Source organism: Canis aureus, chromosome 20, assembly GCF_053574225.1.
Source record: "Canis aureus isolate CA01 chromosome 20, VMU_Caureus_v.1.0, whole genome shotgun sequence".
Taxonomy (NCBI): Eukaryota; Metazoa; Chordata; class Mammalia; order Carnivora; family Canidae; genus Canis; species Canis aureus.
This window is the reverse complement of record NC_135630.1, coordinates 28,804,198-28,824,202: the sequence shown is the minus strand read 5'-3', so window position 1 is coordinate 28,824,202 and position 20,005 is coordinate 28,804,198. Positions and strand designations below refer to the sequence as shown.

At 43.7% G+C, this 20,005-nt stretch overlaps 1 long non-coding RNA gene across 1 annotated transcript in view; it reads left to right on the top strand.

Moving 5' to 3' along the window:
• The first annotated feature begins 346 nt into the window (after positions 1-346).
• The window catches only part of LOC144291612 (uncharacterized), a 63,049-nt gene continuing 43,390 nt past the window's right edge, over positions 347-20,005 (top strand). Inside the window, exon 1 of the long non-coding RNA XR_013358957.1 lies at positions 347-529. This is a non-coding gene — a long non-coding RNA (uncharacterized LOC144291612). The remainder of the gene's footprint in view (positions 530-20,005) is intronic.

Here is a 20,005-nt window from a genome sequence, read left to right as displayed (position 1 = left end):
AGCTAATTTTGGCTCAGATGCCTGTGGAAGAGGAGGATGTTGGGAGGGAGGAAAGGAGAAAAAAATGGAAGGGAGAGAAGGGAGGAAGAGAAGGAGACTGAGGCAGGAAGAAGCAGGAAGAGACCAGGAGGACTCTGTGAGTGGGAGGAGGGAACCCTGATGCCTAATGACTTTCTTGTTCTGCTCTGCTTCCCTGGAGGCTCTACTGGCAGCCCTGCCCTGAGCTCTGTCAAGTACTTTAGCCTTATTCTGCTTTGTGGCTGGGTAAGAAAGGGTTAAGCCAGCAGGCCTGGATTGTTCAAACCCTGCACATTCCAAACAGAAGCTTGTCTTTAGAGATCTTAGAATATCCTGTCTGGTAAGAGTGTTTTGCCTGCCTGAGACCTGGGGCCATGCTCTACCGGTTTGGCGAGATAAGTTTATCCTGCCAATGTGATTTATAGACGATGCCAGGATCTGAAGCCAGTCACATAAATGCCACAGGCTTGCATGACTGATCCTTAGTAAAAACTCTGGACATAGGGCTCAGGTGAGCTTCCCCAGTTGGGAACTTTGCAGGTATTTCTGTGTTGTTGCTGGGAGGATTGAGTGTGTTCCCTTGTGATATTGTTGGGAGAGGAGCTTGTGTCTAGTTCCTCCTGGGCTTCTTCGGGGTGCTTTTCCTTCTGCTGATTTTTGTCTGCATCCTTTTGCTGTGATGGATCCTACTTGTGAGTATAACAGCAAGTCATCGAGTGTGAGGATGGCCTTGGGGACGTCTGACATGGCACTTACAGTGGCTTATGTGTATTTCTCTCCCTTGTCAATGAAAGAGCCTTGTCTGAGGCAGCCTGGAATGAAAAGGATGTACAGGAAAGGGTCCCAGCAGGGAATGGCTGGCTCATCCTGGTGACTGGGGAGCATAAAGACATAGCAACCATGGGAGCTGCCAGCAGCCTGAGGTGAAGGCCAACCAGAGGCTGGAGAAGCTCTGGTTGTAGGAAAGGGCTTCTCACAGAGGCCATGGTCGCAGGTAGAGGACATGTCCCTGCCCAACGTGGCCTGGTGGAGAGAGAGCTAGAGGACACTGGCTTGGTTCTGATCTGCTTCTGTCTGTCTCAAGGCTCTGGCAAAGTCCTCTCATTGCCCAGATCCAACATGAAGCTCCAGGACAAGTGGGTCTGTAGGGGCACATGGAGGCCATGCCTGCCCTGACTTACACTGCTGGGGAGGGACCAAAGTCGGGGCTATCCTCTGTGGTCCCTGACGGAGGCTGGGGTTAGGCTGCCAAGGGGTCTGCCCTGTGCCTGCTGAGCTTGGCCCAACTACACAGTGGCTGTGGGCGCAGACACCATGATGAGTGCGGGGTGGGGCTAGGGCAGCGTGTGGCTTAGGAGGAAGGGAGGGAAGTGGGGCTGTTTGCTAGTAGGGCGCAGCGTGGGTGGGGGACGCTCAGGTAGCCAGGATGCCTGAGAGGGTGGTACCCTCTCAGGGAGAGGCCATGTAAGGCAGATGGGCTTCAGGATCTCTGAGTGTGGCCACCCTGCCTGCCAGCACACAGCCTTCTCACCAAATCTGCCCCCGCCCCACCTGCAGGGTGCTCAAGGTGGGTGCTGTGGGAATTGGCAGGCCCAGGCATAAAGAATGAATGGAAAAAGACTTGCTAATTAACTTGTTAATTAATGAATGCCATTCCTCTTCCCGCAAAGGATTCAAGGCAATTTACTAGAACTTATATAATACAGTAATTATAAAATAGAGACAGACTTACTGGGCCCGGGACAAAGTAAATAAAAGTGCAGAGTGGGTGCTGGCAGGCTGCCCCATGGCCCTAGCTCACATTTCCTGCCCTGGGCCCCTCGCCTGGACCCACCCTCCCTCCTCAGGTTCTGAGGCATGTTCGGCTTCCAGGGAGTCCTCCTCACTTCTGTACATGACATAGGATTTTACCTCAGGAACACTCTCTGGCCTCCCTGCCTGAACTGGCTGACTAGTGTTGCCATCCCTCAGTTTTCTGTTGTCCCATGTTGTGCCAGGCTCCTATGACTGCAGGCCTGGCCAGGCTTGGTCCCCACCACACGTTTTCACCAGCCCTGGCTTTCATACCGTTTTCTTCTTGGCTAAGTCTGTGAAAAGACAGGTCTGAGCCCACACTCCCTAGGTTGTCCTAGTCCTGGTTACTTCATTACATTTTACCACACTTGACACTGTTGACATCATTGACACTTGCTGTGACTATGTGAGACTAAGTGTATAATGGTACTACCAGCCACTCCAAAACACTTGTGGGGAAGCCTTGGGGCCAGGAGTGGGCCACATGGCCAGGAATGGTCCTGGCCCAGACCTTCCCTGCTGCTGGCTGTGATGCACAAGGGCAAGGAAGGGCAGGGAGAGGTGAAGTCCATCTGGGGAGACTTCCTGTGGCTTGACCTACCTCTCCATGCAGGTGCCTCAGCTACCCACTGAGCTAGCCACTAGCCCTCCACATGAGATCTGAGAGGGAGGCTGTATAGACATCCATGTACAAAGTGAGGGGGTCCAAGAAGATGCCTTCACTGGTTTTGGGTGCAATATCAGATTCCCACTGTTCAAGGAGGAATATGCAAACAAAAAGGGAAGTCATGATATGAATGTGCAACCAGTAAGTAGTCAGGCCTGATTTTATTAAACCATTAAACCATGCACTGAGTTATGTTAATTATCATAAATGATCGCACAAAACAGAAGGAAAATATCTCTAAAAATAATGGAAGATAGAATGTAAAATGGAAAATAATGATTTAAAATAAATAACTCCAGCAATTTATTATATGCTAAAGTGGCACACCAAATCAGCTGGGTAAAGTGGATTCATTTGCCAGCAAATATAGTGAGTGCTCTACCGAGCCCAGATTTTTCACTCCACATGGCTAACTTGGGCCTGGACCTGCCTGGCCTTGGCCATTTGCCTCACCTGCTGGCTGGAATGGTCATCATGATGGCTTTCAGACTTTCTGTGGTACAAATGCCACTACCATGGGCATAAAGCCACTGTGGTGACCCATCTCATCGTGCTGTGTGGGCCTCCCCGGGGCTACACCCCTGAATCCTACCTTCACAGCTCTCTGTCCAGAGGGGCTGCTTGGAGAGGAAGCAGAAGAAGGTAAATCAGTGTTCCAGAGGGTAGATGTTGGCCAGTGAGAGGAGCAAGCAGGTGACAGAGCTGTGCCTCCTCTTTCTATGGCTGCTCTGTGTTCTTTAGCTGTGTTCTATTTGGCTGTAGGCCCACAGGCTTCCCTCCTTCTCTGGCTCACCTCTTTCCCTTACCCTTGCTCCCTGTAAGCATTAACACATACATTTGACCTCAGGCTCTGATTTCTAGAGACCCCTTGATAAAATAAGTACATACTATGTGCCAGGCAGTGTTCTGGGCATCTTGCACATAGCAATGCACAAAACAGAAAAACATCCCTGTCCTCATGGAATTAATATTCTAGAAATGGTAGTGGGCTATGAACGACACTAAACAAATAAGTAAGTTACAGAAAATGTCAGAAACTAGTGAATGTCCCAGGGGTGGGAATGCCAAGGGGAGGAGAAATGGAACAGTTTTATATAACATGTTCCCAAAAGAACTCAACCTTCTAAAGAGGTTGAAATATGAATACAGACCTAAGAAAGCAATGGGGATAAACATATGGGGAAGACTGTTCCAGGTGAAGGGAACAGAGGTGCAAAGTTCCTGTGGCAAGAATCTGCTTGATATGCTGAAGGCTTAGGAAGGAAGCCAGAGGGCTGGAGCAGGATGAGTGAGGAGCAGAATAGAGATCACAAGAGGGCCAGACTGTGTTGGGCCACTGAATCTTGCCAGTGTTAGGGAAAAAAGGGAGATCCATAAGCACTGTTGCATTAGCACAGTGAGAGATGGCGGTGGATTGGACCAGCATTCAACACAGAATCTGATGGCCAGATTATGAATAGAATTTGAGGTGGAGCCAGTAGGCATAAGATTTAGACATGAAAGGAAGAGAGGAAGCAAGCATGACTCTAAGGTACTTGGCCTGAGCCCTGGTAGGGTAGAATTGCCATTAACCATGGTGGTGGAAAGAATAAGCTTTGAGGGGAAAGGTCAGGAATTCAGACTATGTACATTGAATGTGAGATGCAAGTGAAAAGTGTGGATAGATAGTTGGACATTGGAGACTGGAGTTTGGAGGTGGAGATTTGGATTGGAGATTATGTACAGTGCTGCCTGTGTTCTTTTATGTCTTGGTGCTTCTACTTGACATTATGTTTCGGAAAGTCATATGGACTGTAGTTAATTCATTTTGCTATAAGGTATTCCATTGAATGAATATATCTGAGTTCTCTTATCCATTTCACTTTTTATGGTCATATAAATTATGCCCAATACTTGATTAATATGGATATTTCGACTTGATTTTTCTTATATGTATCCACAAGTGCTCACATTCCTCTGGGATATATATCTAGAAGTGGGATTTCTAGGTTATAAGTATATTTTTAATTTTAGTTTTGTATTTTTAGTTATAATTGTATTTTAATTTTACTAGATAAAACAACTGTTTTGAAAATGGTTATATCACTTTGTGCCCCCATTAGTGGTGTCTGAAGTGTCTGAGAGTTCCCATGGTTCCATGATGCTTGTTTGCCAGCATTTTGGGAACATCCATTATGCTCTTACTTTGTGTTTTCCTGTTTTATTTGTGATGCATGTATTACTGTTCCAAAACAAGTCACTAAAAGATACTAGTGATAATAAAAACAGAGAAATTGATTCAAGAATTACAAAACTAGAAGAAAGGAGGAAGGAGGAGTGGAGGAAGTAGAGATGTGACTATTTTCTGTCTTACACTGGATTAGTCAGTGGACATTGCCTGGAGCCAGAGTAACTTACTGGGCCATATGACATGAATGCAAGAAAAACCAGAAGGCCCTTGAAAGTCACACTGGAATTTCCTTTTAAACCTCTTTAATTCTGCTTCTAAGGGGACACAGAGGCTAAAGCTATAAAGGGGCAGAATGTGGTGGGCAGATGGGTTTGATTTTAAGCAGGAGTTAGTTGTATAATTCAATTACCTTAACTTGGTGTCATACTTCTGGATAACTTTCCAAACAGCTTCTGTAGACTTGTTGTCTGAAGCAATAGAAACTGAAAAATCTGCAAACATGCTGATCGTGACCCAGAATTGGAACATAAAGTGCCTAAAGATGTCCTGTGTACAACAGGTGACAGGCCAAGGTGTCACCTTCCTTTGGATGGGCAGACCAGGCTTCAAAGGGCACACAGGGGCTCCTCCCACTGTCTCTGGATGTGCTGTCTCTCCTTTGCTTAGTGACCCATTGGAATTGTATTTCTTTGTAACAATAGCATTTCAGAGTACCATTAGGCCCCTTGGTTGGCAACAGCTCCTTCAACTGCACCCATGGACACACAGAAAATGTTGCAGAAACACAATAATAGTGAAAATATGTAACACAGTTCACTCAGGGCTTTATGCATCAATAGGAGACACTAGTGGTATAATCAGTGGGCTGACATGAAGTTTACATACCAAACTCTGTGCCCTTCATACTAAGATGTCATGTTTTTCCCCAGTGCCCATGGGACACTTACAAAAACATTTCATTCATTAGGCAACAAGCAAGGAAAATTTTCGGTAAATTCCTCTTAATAGAAATTGTGCAGGTCAGTACTTTGACCCAGTGCATTGAAAATGGAGAGTAATAACAAAATAGAAACAAAAAAACCCTCCATCAACATGAAAACTAAACAAACACAAAAACAGTGCAATCATTTCCTGAATAACTTTTGAATCAAGGAGAAATTTGAAACTACATTGTTGAATACTAAGAAAACAGCAATTTGAAAACTCTATGTATCCAGGCCTAGGAAATCTGTCAAGGTTATAATGAAGAAATTCATGACCCTAACTGCCTTCAATGTTAGAAAAGATAAATTAAGTAAGCTTTCAATTCAACTTAAAAAGAAAACAAAAAAATAAACTTTAAAAAAGTTTAAAATTTTTTAAAGTAAACTTTAAAAAAAGCTGGAAAAAGGAATTAATAGATAGGAACAGAAATTAATGAATTAAAACCCCTGAGCCATAAATATGTGCCAGAACTGGTTGTTTGGGAAACCCTCAACAAAAGATATAAATTGCTGGCTGGTCCTGATTGTCCCTGTGTGTTTCACCAGGATATACATGATGGATGGCATTGCAGGCAGGATGGCTCCCTGTGGGCACAGCCTGGATTAATGTGAAGTCCACAGTCCCTCACCACAGAAGCTCCTTTACTCAAACACTCAGGAAATTCTCCTGGGATGCAAGTGAATGGAGTGTGATCAGCTCAGGGATAAATCTGGATTTAGTCTAGTTAATAAAAAGGAATCTGTGAAATTTTGGAAATTGAACTATAATTAGAAAGGAAAACCTTTCATTGTATGTTTAATCTGATCATGCCAAAGAAAGCATTGCATCTTCATGGTGGAGAAGAAGGAGGAACCTAAAGCAGAAAAGATTAGGAAGGGGGAAGTATTTCAGATGTGGAGGAGATTGAAATGGAGTTAAGAAATTGCTTAATACAACTCAATAGATTTCCCAAGTGAATATAAATGATCAAAACTTACACCAAAAGAGAGAGAAATAACACAATATGGTAATATCCATGGAAAAATAGGGAAGTGATTCACAAAATGGTAGATAAACAATCAGTTACATGTCATAGAGGATGTCAGAATGGAAAGTTCCAGGAATTGATCCTTCCAGCAAAACAACCATTGGGCAAGGTGTCTGGGTTGTGTAGTCAGTTAAGTGTCCAATTCTTGGTTTTGGTTTAGGTTGTGATCTCATGGTCATGGGATTGAGCTCCATGTTAGGCTCTGCACTCAGAGTGGAGTCTGTTTAGGATTCTCTCTTCCTCCCTCTCCCCATGTATTTTCTCTCTTTCAAATAAATAACTAAATCTAAAAAAAAAAACAAAAACAAAAAACAAACAAACAACAACAACAAAAAAAAAACACCAAACACACCAACCATTGAGCTGGCATGAATTGTCAGAATCAACTATTTTGGAACTCTGGAATCTAGACAAAACCTTATTGAATCCGGGGGAGTGCATGATGAAGAAAGGGGCTGGTAAATTTTGGTATTTGTGTAGCAGCTACCATTCCTCATTCCCTAGCATCAAGGCATGCAGCCATGGAGAAAATGGCCTACCTTCCTAGTGTGCTTGCTAAGGAGGGCAATAAACCTTGCCCTCCAAAAATGAGGTTGTGTGTTTTGTTCTGTCTTGATAAGTAACTGAGGTGCCAACATAAATGCTGGCCATTGTTTCAACCCCTATGGCTCACGCGACATCCTGGGTAGCATCTACTGAAAGAATTTAAAAAGATAGAACATCTTTTTTGTTTGTTTGTTTGTTTTCTTACTGGATTCAGGCATTCATGGAAATCTCTATCATGTCACTATCTGACCATTAGGACAGAACAAAGGCTTCAATGATCACACAGAACAGAGAATATAGATTTTATAAAAATAGTTTAGAAATGTCACTAAACAAATAGATGACTGTAGCCTTCAGCAAACCCAAATAGCAATCCCTGTGGATGTAGAAGAATCCTATTTCCAGATTTATTATACTACAATATTCAAAATGTCTATGTCTCAGCAGAAAAATGATAGAAACTATCCCTGTGAGAGCCCAGACATTGAGTTTACTAGACAAAAACTTTAGATTTACTCTCTCATATATACTGAAAGAGTTGAAGAAAACCATGGTCAAAGAACTAAGAGGATGAGAAGAATAATGTATGAACAATTATGGACTATAAATAAAGAGACAGAAATTATAAACAGGAACCAAATAGAAACTCTGGAGCTGAGAAGTACAATTGCTAGAATAAATATTTCAATAGAGAGTTTCCACAGAAGAAAGTATCAGTGATCCTGAAGATAGAGCAATTGAAATTACCCAGTCCGAGATAAAAGAAGAAAAATGAATAGAGCCTAAGGAACCAATAAGACATCACAAAATAGGTCAATATGCACATTATGGAAATCCCAGAAGAAGAAAGCAAATGTGAGAGTGAAAGCAAGCATGGAAGTGAGAGAAAGGAGCAGAAAAGATATTTGAAGAAATAATGGCTGAAAATTACTCAGATTTGAGGACGGTTACATAAATCTGCACATCCAAAAAATTTAAGAAAATTCAAGCAGAAGAAACTTAAAGAGAACCACATTGAGACACATTATAATCAATCTGTCAAAAGTTAAAGGCAAAGAAAAAAGTAGCAAGGCAGAAGCAACTTGTCATGTACAAAGGATAGTTAATAAGATTAATGGCTAGCTTCTTATCAGAAACCATGGTGGCTAGAAAGCAGTGGGATGATATATTTAAAGAACTGAGAGGGAAAAAACCCTGTATCCAAGAATTCTATGTCTGGTGCCTGGTGTTCAAAAATGAAAAAGTTAAGACATTCTTAGGTAAACAAGAGAAAGAGTATGTTGTTAGTAGGTCTGCCCTCAAGAAATGCTGAAGAGAGTACTTTAAGTTGAAATGAAAGGACACTAGAAGGTAACTCAAAGCTATATGAAGAGATATAGATCTTTAGTAAATGTAACTATATATGTAAATACAAAAGTTAATATTGTTGCATTTTTATTATAACTCCGTTTTTGCTTCCTATATGGTTTAAAAGACAAATGCATAAAATGATAGTTATAAATCTATCTTAATGAGCACACAATGTATAAAGATGTACTTATGACAATATTAACACAAAAGGGTGATGGAGTGGGATAGGATTGGAATTAATGTATGTCGTTGAAACTAAGTTGGTATCAATTAAAACTAGTGTTTTAAATTTAGAATATTAACTTAATCTCCATACTAACCACTAATAAGATAAATTAAAAATATGCAAAAAAAATAGAGAGTCAAGTAATTACACTAGAAAAAAATCAAACACCAAAGAAGGCGAAATTGAGAAAAAATTGTGTAAGACATAAAAATGGTAAAATGGCAGAATAAGTTCTTCACTATCAGTAATAACTTTAAATGTAAATGGATTAAACTAATCAATTAAAAGACAGAGATTGGCAGAATAGATTAACACACACCCCGTCCCCCGCTCCCCCATCCACAGAATCCAGTTGTATCCTGCTTATAATAGACTCACTTGAAACCCAAAGAAAAATAGGTGGAAAGGAAAGGAAAGGAAAGGAAAGGAAAGGAAAGGAAAGGAAAGGAAAGGAAAGGAAAAGAAAGCGGGAGTGGCTATACTAGTATCAGACATAATAGATTTTAAGCAGAAAAATTATTACAAAGAGACGAAGAAGAACATTAGACAGAAAAATTATAAACTTGTACATACCAAAAACAAAGCCCCAGATATATGAAGTAAATATTGACAAAAATTGAAGAGAAAAACAGATAGTTCTATAATAATGGGAGACTTCAATATCCAACTTTCAATGATAGAACATCTAGACAGATCAATAAGGAAATAAAGAACTTGAACAATATCATACACCAACCAGATCTAACATACATATAAAGATGCTCTACCCAAGAACAGAATACACATTCTTCTCTAGTGCCTTTGAAACTCTCTCCAGGACTCCTAACTCTGGGAAATGAACAAGGGGTAGTGGAAGGGGAGGTGGGTGGGGGGATGGGGTGACGGGGTGATGGGCACTGAGGGGGGCACTTGATAGGATGAGCACTGGGTGCTATACTATATGTTGGCAAATTGAACTCCAATAAACAAATATGCAAAAAAATAAAAAAACCAAAGAAACTATCTCCAGGATAAACCATATTTGGGCCATAAAACAATTAATTATCAATGAATTTTAAAAGATTGACATCATAGGAGTATCATCTATGGAGTGAAGCTAAAAGTTGATAACAGAAGGAAAACTGGAAAATAAGGACGTTCATGGAAATTAAACAACACCTCCTTAAATAACCAATGTGTCAAAGAAAGTATCACTAGAGAAATTACATATATATATTTTAAAGATTTTATTTATTTATTTATGAGACACACACACACACACACACACACACACACACAGAGACAGAGATAGGTAGAATGAGAAGCAGGCTCCCTGTGTGGAGCCTGATGTGGTACTTGATCCCAGGATCCTGGGATCATGCCCTGAGCCAAGGGCAGATGCTCAACCACGGAGCCACCCAGGCATTCCTCACTAAAGAAATTATAAAACACTTTGAGATGAATGAAAACAGAAGCATAATACACTAATGCTTATAGGATACAGTCAAAGCAGTGCTCAGAGGGAAATTTAGAGCTGTAAATACATATTAAAGAACAAGAAAGTTCTCAAATCACCAACTTAGCTTTGTGCCACAAGTAACTACCAAAATAAAAGCAAACTAACCCAAAGTAAAGGAATGATAAAAATTAGAGTGCAAATAATTGAAGAAGAGGGTAGAAAAACAATAGAGAAAATCAAAGCAAAGGCTGGCTTATTGAAAAGGTCAAGAAATTTGGTAGACCTTTAAAGAGACTGGCTAAGAAAAAAGAGAGAAGACAAATAACTAAATCAGAAACGTAAGTGTGGACATTATACCAACCATATGGAAACTAAAAGGACTATAAGAGAATATTATGAATAATTGTACCGCAACAAATTAGGTAATCTAAATGAAATAGACTCATTTTTAGAAACACAAGTTGTCAAAACTGACTATAGATGAAATAGGAAATCTCTGCAGACATAATGAGTAAAGAGATTTTTTTAATAAATTAATTTTTTATTGGTGTTCAATTTACCAACATACAGAATAACACCCCGTGCTCATCCCGTCAAGTGTCCCCCTCAGTGCCCGTCACCTATTCACCCCCACCCCCACCCACCTCCCCTTGAATCAGTAATCAAAAACTTCTCAACAAAGAGAAGTCCATGATCAAATGGCTTCAAGGTGAATTCTACTGTGTGTGTGTGTGTGTGTGTGTGTGTTAATTAACACCACTTCTACTCAAACTCTTAAGAAATAGAAGAGTAGAAAATACTTCTATATTAATCAGCTCCAGCTGCCATAACAGGGTGCTACAGATAGGGTGACTTAAATAATTATTTTGTCACAGTTCTAGAAGCTAGAAGTCTAAGATCAAGACACCAGCAGGCGTGGTTTCTGGTGAGACTTCCCTTCCTGGCTTGCAAACAGGTGCCTTCTTGTGTCCTCACATGGACTTTCCTCTGTCTGGTGTCTTCTCCTCTTCTTATAAGGAGACCAGTCCCATTGATCAGGACCCCATCCTTATGACCTCATTTAACCTTAGTTACATTTTTAAGGGCCCTACTTCCAAATGCAGTTACACTGGGGGTTAAGGCTTCAATATGTGAATTTCAGTGGGACACACTTCAATACTTAGTAACTTCCTAACACATTCTATAAGGCCTGATACCAACGTTATACAAAAACACCACAAGAAAACTATAGACTTATAGGCCTTATGAATTTTTCCTGTCAAAATACTCGCAGACCAAATGCAACAGTACGTTAAAAGGATTATCTATCGGACCAAATGGGATTTATCCAAGAAATGCAATGGTGACTCAACATAGGAAAATCAGTCAATGTAATATACCACATTAATAGAATGAAAGGGAAAAAAACCCCACATATATCTCAACAGATGCAAAAAAAGCACTTGAAAAAAATCCAGCATCCTTTCATGATAAAAATACTCAGCAAAGTAGGAATAGAAGGGAAATTCCTTCATATGATAAAAGGCATTTATGAAAAACTCACAGTCAACATCATACCCAATGATGAAAGACTGAAAGCTTTTCCTCTGAGATTAGGAACAGGACAAGAATGTTTGCTTTTGCCAATTCTATTCAACATTGTACTGAAAGTCCTAGCCAGAGTATCCAGACAGGACAAAGAAATAAAAGGCATCCAAACTGGAAAAGAAGAGAATGTATCTCTATTTGCAGATGACATAATTCTATTTATAGAAAATACCAAAGAATCTACAAAATAACTATGAGACCTACTAAATTTGCAAAGTTACAGGGTACAAGATAACACACATAAATCAGTTGTGATTTTACATACCAGCAGTGAATAATTTGAAAAGAAATTAAGATAACAGTTCCATTTATGATAGCGTCCAAAAGAATAAAATACCTAGGAATAAATTCAAAGAAGGTGGTAGAAAGACTTGTACAATTGTACAGTGAAACTCTAAAACATTGCTTAAAGAAATTTGAAAGGGTCTAATTAAATGGAAAGCTATCCCATATCCATGGATTGGAAGACAATATTGCTAAGACAGCAATGCTCCCCAAAGTCATCTACAGATTAAGTGCAATCCCTATCAAATTTCTAATAACCTTTTTTTGCACAAATGGAAAAATCAATCCTCAAATTCATATGTAATTGCCAGTAGCTAAAACAAAACAAAACAAAAACAAAAAACAAACAAAAAAACCACCAAAAACATTGAAAAAGAAAAACAAAGTGGGAGGTCTCCTACTTCCTGATTTCCAAGCTTACTACAAAACTATAGTAGTCAAAGCAATCCAAACTTGCACTGTGTCTAGACACTAGGTGAAAGAGACCTTGTGTCTCCTCCCTCTTTCGCTGCTGCTACAGAGATCCCCACCTCATGCTTTCTGCTGACTCATTGCATGGAGACTTCCCTGCTGGGAAGACCCATCTGCTGGTGCCTCCCTGACAAGGGGTAGTTCTTTGAGCTCACTCTCTCATGTTCAGCCACTGCTTCCCAAAGTTCCACTACGGGACTAGGTGGTTTCTGAGATGATGTGCAGGTTGAACCTCTGAGTCCTCACTGCTGGTACTGAGTCCAGGTCACTAGAAGAGATGGGCCTTTCCTCAGGGTAACGTAGTTCAGAGGCCAAAAATGTCACCCTCATTTCACATCTCAGGAAGCAGAGGTAGGTGTCTCTTCCACCTTCTCACCAAAGCCTGGGTGCCAATCAATCCATCATCAGCCTGCAAACCAGAGATTCCAAAGGGTCCCCAAAATGTCAGCTAGGCCTTCATGTCCTGCTGTTCTGCACTACAAAAAAGTGATGCTACTTTGATGAGCAGAAAAACCAGCTTCTGTAGATTAAAGCAAACACAGAAGCAAACACCATAAGTATGTATTTCTGCCCATCTGTACACATAGGAAAACACTGAACTATCAACTGTGAAGTAGGATTATGAACATTTTCTCCAGTGTGATTTTTGTGGTGTGTGTGTGTGTGCGCGCGCGCGTGTGCGCATGTGCATTTCCCGAATTATCTGATTTTTTGGAATTGAGACTTATCTTTTTGGTGAAGGAAAGATATGTTATAAAAATGTTGGGAGAGTCTTCCAATGACACTGTTCAGCATGGGACTGGGTGTATGCCAAGGGCCTGCTGATGCATTTTAGATTAAATCTATGAAACATTGAAAGATGACTCCCAGGCTTGGGCCACAGAACAAGGAGAGATCTCACCAAAAGAGAGTGAAACCCCAGAGGAATGCTGCCCCTTCCAGTCCTCCACTGTGGGCTACCACCTCTCCCAGATGTCTAAGCAGTCATGAGGAGTAGGCATGCTGAGTCTCATGGAAGGAGGAGCCGCCCAACACCTCAGGGAGTAACTCCTGAAAGGCCTGGAGATAGCCAAGCTCTGCTCTCCCCAGTGGAGTCAGGTGGTCCTCAGGGGTTGAGCTGTGGCAGGTGGGCCCAAGTGGGCTCCCTTACTCTGGCATCTCTTCTCTCACCAACTTCCCTCCAACCTTCCCTGGCTTTAGGATTCTTCCAGAGCACATCAAGGCTTTATCCTTGATGGTTCCTCCTCTGGAAGCACCTGCTCTCTGCAAAGTCCCTTGGCTCATGCTTTCATGCCCTCAAACACCTGCTCACTCCAATCTTTTCTGAGAAACCACTTAAGGCCACTCCATCTGAAATAGTACCTTGCCAGGCTATGTATCACATTGGTTGGTTGATTCTGCTCCCTGTGGATCCCATAAAGGTAGACCTCTTCTACCCTGGTGCTTGCTAAATCTTGCTGGGTGCTTATGGTGCTGGATAAGGAAAGCCATGAAGGTGGATCCCATGACCACCCATGGGGATGGTCACTAGTCCCACCTTTCATGTGGCTTTAACAATACAGATGTCACTCTCTACTTTTAGGACCTACCACACACCCCTTAAGGGCCTCCCAGTCCTTCTGTGGATGGACCTCCATCTCTACTACTCCAGTGATATTGCTCTGACCACACCCGGCATCCCCAGGATCTCCTCAGGACTCCCTGTCCTCACACCAGGAGTGTGTACTTCCTTTGCTCACTTCACAAACCCTTACTCAGGCTTCAAGGCCAGGTCTAAATGTCTGCTGCCTAGAAAGCCTTCTAAGCCTGCTCAGCCAGCTTTCCTTCTTGCTGGAATTTCTCTGAGCACCTGGTGCTCAACTGCATGGAGACTCCATAAACTGAACTGTTGGCCTCCAAATGACCAGGGGAATCCCTGGGAGCACAGGTTCCTTACCTCCAGAAAGTCTGGCTCAGAGAAGGCAGGCCACCAGTGCTCAAGGAGTGAGTGCCTTTGAACAGTGAATCTGTTCCTGGGAGTACATGCTCATTCCTTGCCCTTCCCTTCCTCTCTCTCCAGTTTCCATTTTGCCCATTGCCTCTCCTATTTGCCCAGAGTTAATGTAGCTTATGGAAAACAAGCTGTCATCTTAGTGTTTTTTATACCTCATTCTCCCAACAGCTGCTGGGTTTCCAGATGTTCATTACTGCTGTATTAGCAGAAGTTGTTAATGACACTCAGGCTGAAAGAATACAAATTGATTTTCAAAAGGGAAATAGCCATCTTGTTCAGAGCCGGTCTGCTCCTTCCACTACCCCCACACTTCCCATGGAAGTTATGTTGATTGCTTAGACATGTTTCTTGCACCAGCTAAGCAAAAAAGGGGAGACTGGAAAAAGAACCATGTCATGTGGCACATACGGTCTTTGATCCAAGGGGCTCAGGCCACATGTGAACCAAATGTGACTGGAGAAGTTGTGTATAAGGCTGAGTTTCCAGGGAAGTTTTAACCAGGCTAAACCCAAAGGGAGATAGTACCTGGAAGCAATGCACCCTGAGATGCTTTGTGGTTTCTGGCTTCTGGTGTGGGTAGAGAGGGACTTTGGGAAGTGCAGGAATATGGACCCTGCTAGTCACAAAAGCCTGGTTTAGATCCCAGCATTGCCATTTATTTGGGGTATGTGATTTGGGTGAAATTGTTTACTCCTAAACATCTTTAAATGCAAAATTCATACAGTGTGGGAATGTTAATGATCATCAAACAAGACAGATGCATGTAAAAGTGGAATGACCCTCCCTTACCAGCTTGGTTGACTTAGGGATATATGGTTTCCTGTTAAGGAACTACTAGAGTGTTCACCAGCCTTCACTGGTAGGAAGGGCAGAAACTCCCTGAACTATTTATGAACCTGGAGCTGCGCCTGCTTCCAGGCACCAGGGGAGAGAAATAGCTGAAGAATCCAACCAGAACACTATTGTTTCTGTAGCTACCACATGATGTCGCTGTTGCACACAAAGCCTGCATAGCTGGGTGGATGCTGGGCCTCTGGTATGGTGGGGGCCTTGTTCCAGGTCCCTGAGAAGGCTGCACTGTGCCCCACTCTGGGGCTGCAGCATTGCGATACTCTTTGTTTCCCTCCAAGAAGTTCCCTGGGATCCTTTGCTGGAGATTGTGCAACACAGAAAACTGAAGTTCCTCTAACAGACTTTCCTGGGGCATTGATATCATAATTGGCAAGGGACCATTCTTGTGATTTCCCCAGAAACACTTCAGGGAAGTCCTTTTAAATTCCAGTTCACTAGCACCACTTCACATGTGTAGGTCACCAATTCAAGTGACTGGTTCACACTGATCTATGAACTAATCTGAGTGAACTCAGGTTCACTTGGGTGAGCCAAGAGGTCACAGATTGTCAGACACCCTGACAGGGTATCTTGGTAACTGAGATATTTATCTATTGATCATTCTGCAGCCCTGACTCCTGGGAAGTGTGGGGGTAGTGGAAGGAGCAGACCGGCTCTGAACAAGATGGCTATTTCCCTTATGCTCAGAGCCTGTCCTAGTAGGTTCAGATGTAACAGGCCCGGGAATTAAGGCTGCAGGTCTGCTGGTTGGATGCAGTGCTTTGGAGCACCTGTTTTTTTGAGTTCCCAAACAGAGGTCTCCCTGTGACTTGGCATGAAGAAACTGAAGCTGATGCAGGCAGAGCTCTGACATACTTCCTGAAAAGTTGCTGGGAAGGTGAGATTGTGGTTCCAGACCGGAGACCACAGCCAGAACCCTAACCCTGCCACAGGTGAGCCAGAGGGTCTAGGGCAAGTCACTGTCCTTGCTTAGGGTCATGTTTTCCTGAAGTCTGGAATTCTTGATTGTCTTGATTGTCTGGGAGTGCTGGAATATTAGAGGGGAAGGCCCTCAGAGGTCATTCTAATTAAATCTCTTCCTGCCCTGATCACTCTCCACTACCACCCCAGAGGGGACACCAGGGGCTTGAAGTCATTTGCTTTCTCATGAGGCTGTGATGAAAGGAAGGAATGGAAATAAAGAACTTCACAAAGCTTTAAGGGATTAGCAAACAGGAGGAGGCAGTTTCAATGAGGCAATTTTTGGACCACTGAATGGAAAAGCATCTTGAGGGGACAGGTCTAAAATGGCTCTTTCTCATGTGGAGAAGGGTCTGGACCCCTCCCAGGCCTCAAGAGCACATCCACTGGGCCAGATGGAGACTGGAGAGTAGGAATCTCAGAGTTGCCCTCAAGTTGTATCTTGCCACACCTTATGGGTGCATTATTCAATTCATTCATTCGTTGATGCACTACTGCAAGTGTGTGGTGGTCCAGCCCTGTGACTGGTATAGGGTGGGGTCTGAAGCTCTACAGCAGCAGAACCCACAACTCACACAGTGATGTGTTTGGAGGAGGCTGGGCTCCTAGAGGCAGGGCAGGATCTGAAATGCTGGGTGAGAGGAACACAGGTGACTGTGTGAAGCTTGGGCACGGGGCACTTGTAATGGCTGTACTGGGCCAGAAATGTGGTCAGCTGGTTTGGAGCAAGCCATTAGAGAAGGAGGAAGAGAAGACAAGAGAGAGGGAGAGGATAGGAAGACACCCTCTTCCTGGAAACTCTCTGCCCACCTTTTGTTGGGCTAACCTTTCCAGTCTCAAGTTAAATGTCGTCTCCTTAGGAAAGTTTTCCCTGTCTCTGTGTCCTGGACTGAGTCAGGTCCCTGATTATGAGTGTTAGCCTCACATGCAGTTGGCACAATTCATACTAAATAATGATTTGTGTGATTATTTGTCTTCTGTGATCTGTCAGGGCACCTCGCATAGGGTCTTGCATACAAATGATGAAATGATGCTTACTGAATATTGCACCCGCTCCTGGGTGGAGAATCAGAGTTCTGTCTGAGAAAATACTGGCAAGGGATATGGATTTCCCTCCCAGGGCCGTCACTTTGTGAACCAGTAAAGTCATTGTCCTTTGGTCTCAGTTTCGAGAAAACAGAACAAATTATTGAAGCCAACTATCTCTGAGTTTCCTTCCAGCTCCGAATTGCTGTGTATTACAGAAAAGTGATGTTTTTAAGAGTCAACAAAGCCTCCTCAGTCTTGGCTGGGTTGCCTCTTTCTTTGTCTCTTCCTCTGTTTGCTTCCCTCCTTCAGTCCCTATAGGATGAGGCTCTGTGGAGGAGGCCCCTCAGCTGGAAAGCACACATAGTTTCACACAGAACGATCTGTCAGCCTCTGCATAGTTGTGATGAGTTTTCAGTTGAACTGACCTTGAGATGTCAGATGCCTTCCTGACTTGTACATCCCATTTCCTCCTCATGTGGCTGCCCCAGACCTCCCAGTTCCTCATTCTGGGTGTGATGACTATCTGGGGACGGATGTGGTTAAGAAGGCCAGCGGCTGGATGATCACACTGTCCACAGACATGCTCCCTAGTCTCCAGCAGCTATGGGAGATTAATGATGTGGTGCTAGAAGTCGGAAAGAGATGTCTCTTGCAATCACACACCATGCACATGACAGATTGCTGGGCTTCCTTGAAAACAGAGTGGGTGATCTCCATTGACATTTACATCCGAGTGAACCCCAATCCGATTCTGCAGATATTTCTATTTGTCTATGTGGGATGCTCTGCCTCATTGCTGCTGGCAGGGCTATTCTCTTCCTGTAGCTACTGTCTTGGCGAAGGGCTATCTGGCAGAGATGACCCCAGGGAGAAAGGAGCATTCCCTCACCATCATACTGCCCACACCTACTCAGGAGAAAACAGTTCCCTTGTGTGTTTGCACCTAGGTTGACGGGCCTTGGGGAGTCCAGCCTGTGGTCTTACCTTTGTGTCTGCAGGGTCCTAAAATAGTCTGAGGAGAAGTTGGTTCGGCCCTTGTGCAGAGGCTAGCTATGCATTTAGAGGTGTTTGGTGCTGGCTTCGGTAGAGAGTGGTCCTTTGGGCCAGTTAATTCCAATGCTGCCTGGACACCTGTGGGGGAGGGACACATCTGATCTCACAAAGCTCCCTAGGTCACACCAGCTGGAGGGGAAGCCAAGAAGGGGCAAGGGCCCAGCAGAAAGGGTGACATACATGGTACGAGTCTTGCTTTCTCCCTAGCCCAGGGCCCGTTCTCCTGCCTGTTCTGCAGTGGGTCCTGGCTCCCCAAAGGGGCTCTGAATGAGCTCTCATGGCACATTCTTATCTCCAAGATGTCCACGCTGCCAGGGAGGAAAGGCACTGTTCACATGAGGGAAGGGCACAAACATTCATAGGAATCTGTTTGGGGTTGGGCAGCAGATATTTATTATCAAAGTGTGGTGGGTCCCTATATTTAAAAAAGGCAGGGGTAGGGTCTGTGTGCTCAGGCCTGGGGACTGGACTAGACTACTAGATAGGGACCTCACAGTGCTTCCACTTCTCCCCCTTAAAACCCAGGCAACTCTATCCCACATCCCATCTGCCTGCCTCTCAGCCTTCCGTGGCCAAGTTCACCTCAACATTCCAGAGTTCCATCCAGGTAGAAGGGGTTTTAGTATAGCTTCCCTCCATCCACTAGAGTCTGTGCCAGGGAGCACTGCCAACCAGCAGAACTCAGGTCTGTGGCCACCCCCCTCTGCCCCTGCCCTGCCTTCTCCCACCTGGAGTCCTGCAACCACACCTACAGGTTTACAGCCTCAGTGGACACTCAGATACACTCACACACACACATGCCCACCTCCCCGATTGCCCTGAATCCTCTCACTTAGAACAGGGAGAATGCACATCAGTTCTGAGACAGTGGCCCTGGTGTTCAAGCCCCTCCCATAACTGAAACCTCCTCCAGTTTATTCTGATAACTGTTTGAAATGGGCAAATTTTCAGGAAGAGGAACCAAGCTGCAATTTTATGTGCTGTGTCCACACACACCATTACAGAAGGACTTCCTGGTGTGATTCTAAATGAGAGCTCCCTGAGGTGGTGCTGGGATTCTGGCATCTCTGACGATTGGGTTCTGTTCTTCCCTGGCAAGGTCTGGGTCCTGTGGATGGGCTGCCCTGGGCTCAGTGCCTCAGAGGTTTCAGACCTTTGGGCAGTTGGCTGCTAAGCATACAAAAGGTCTGAGCCATGGTCAGGAAAATCCACCCAGTTCTGGGGCAGACAGACCAGAGTTCTTGGAGTACCACCCCTAGCCAGCTCATGACCTTGGTGAATTCCAGCAGCTCATCTGGATAAGATGACAGGGCATCCCCTGGGCCTGGAGTGTAGATATGCTTGTGGCACTGTGACACTCATTCTTTTGTGGGTCTGGAGCACTGGGCAGAATTTTTTGAGAAAAGTTACAGGAACTGTGTGGCGAACTCAAGGAAAAGTTTTCAAGGACTTTGCAGCAGCCACCAGAGATGATGATGGTTTGAATTGACTAGGACAGGAGCAGGAGTCCCAGGACAGTCTCTTTCTGGGGTACCTGGCAGGATGAGTGACTACC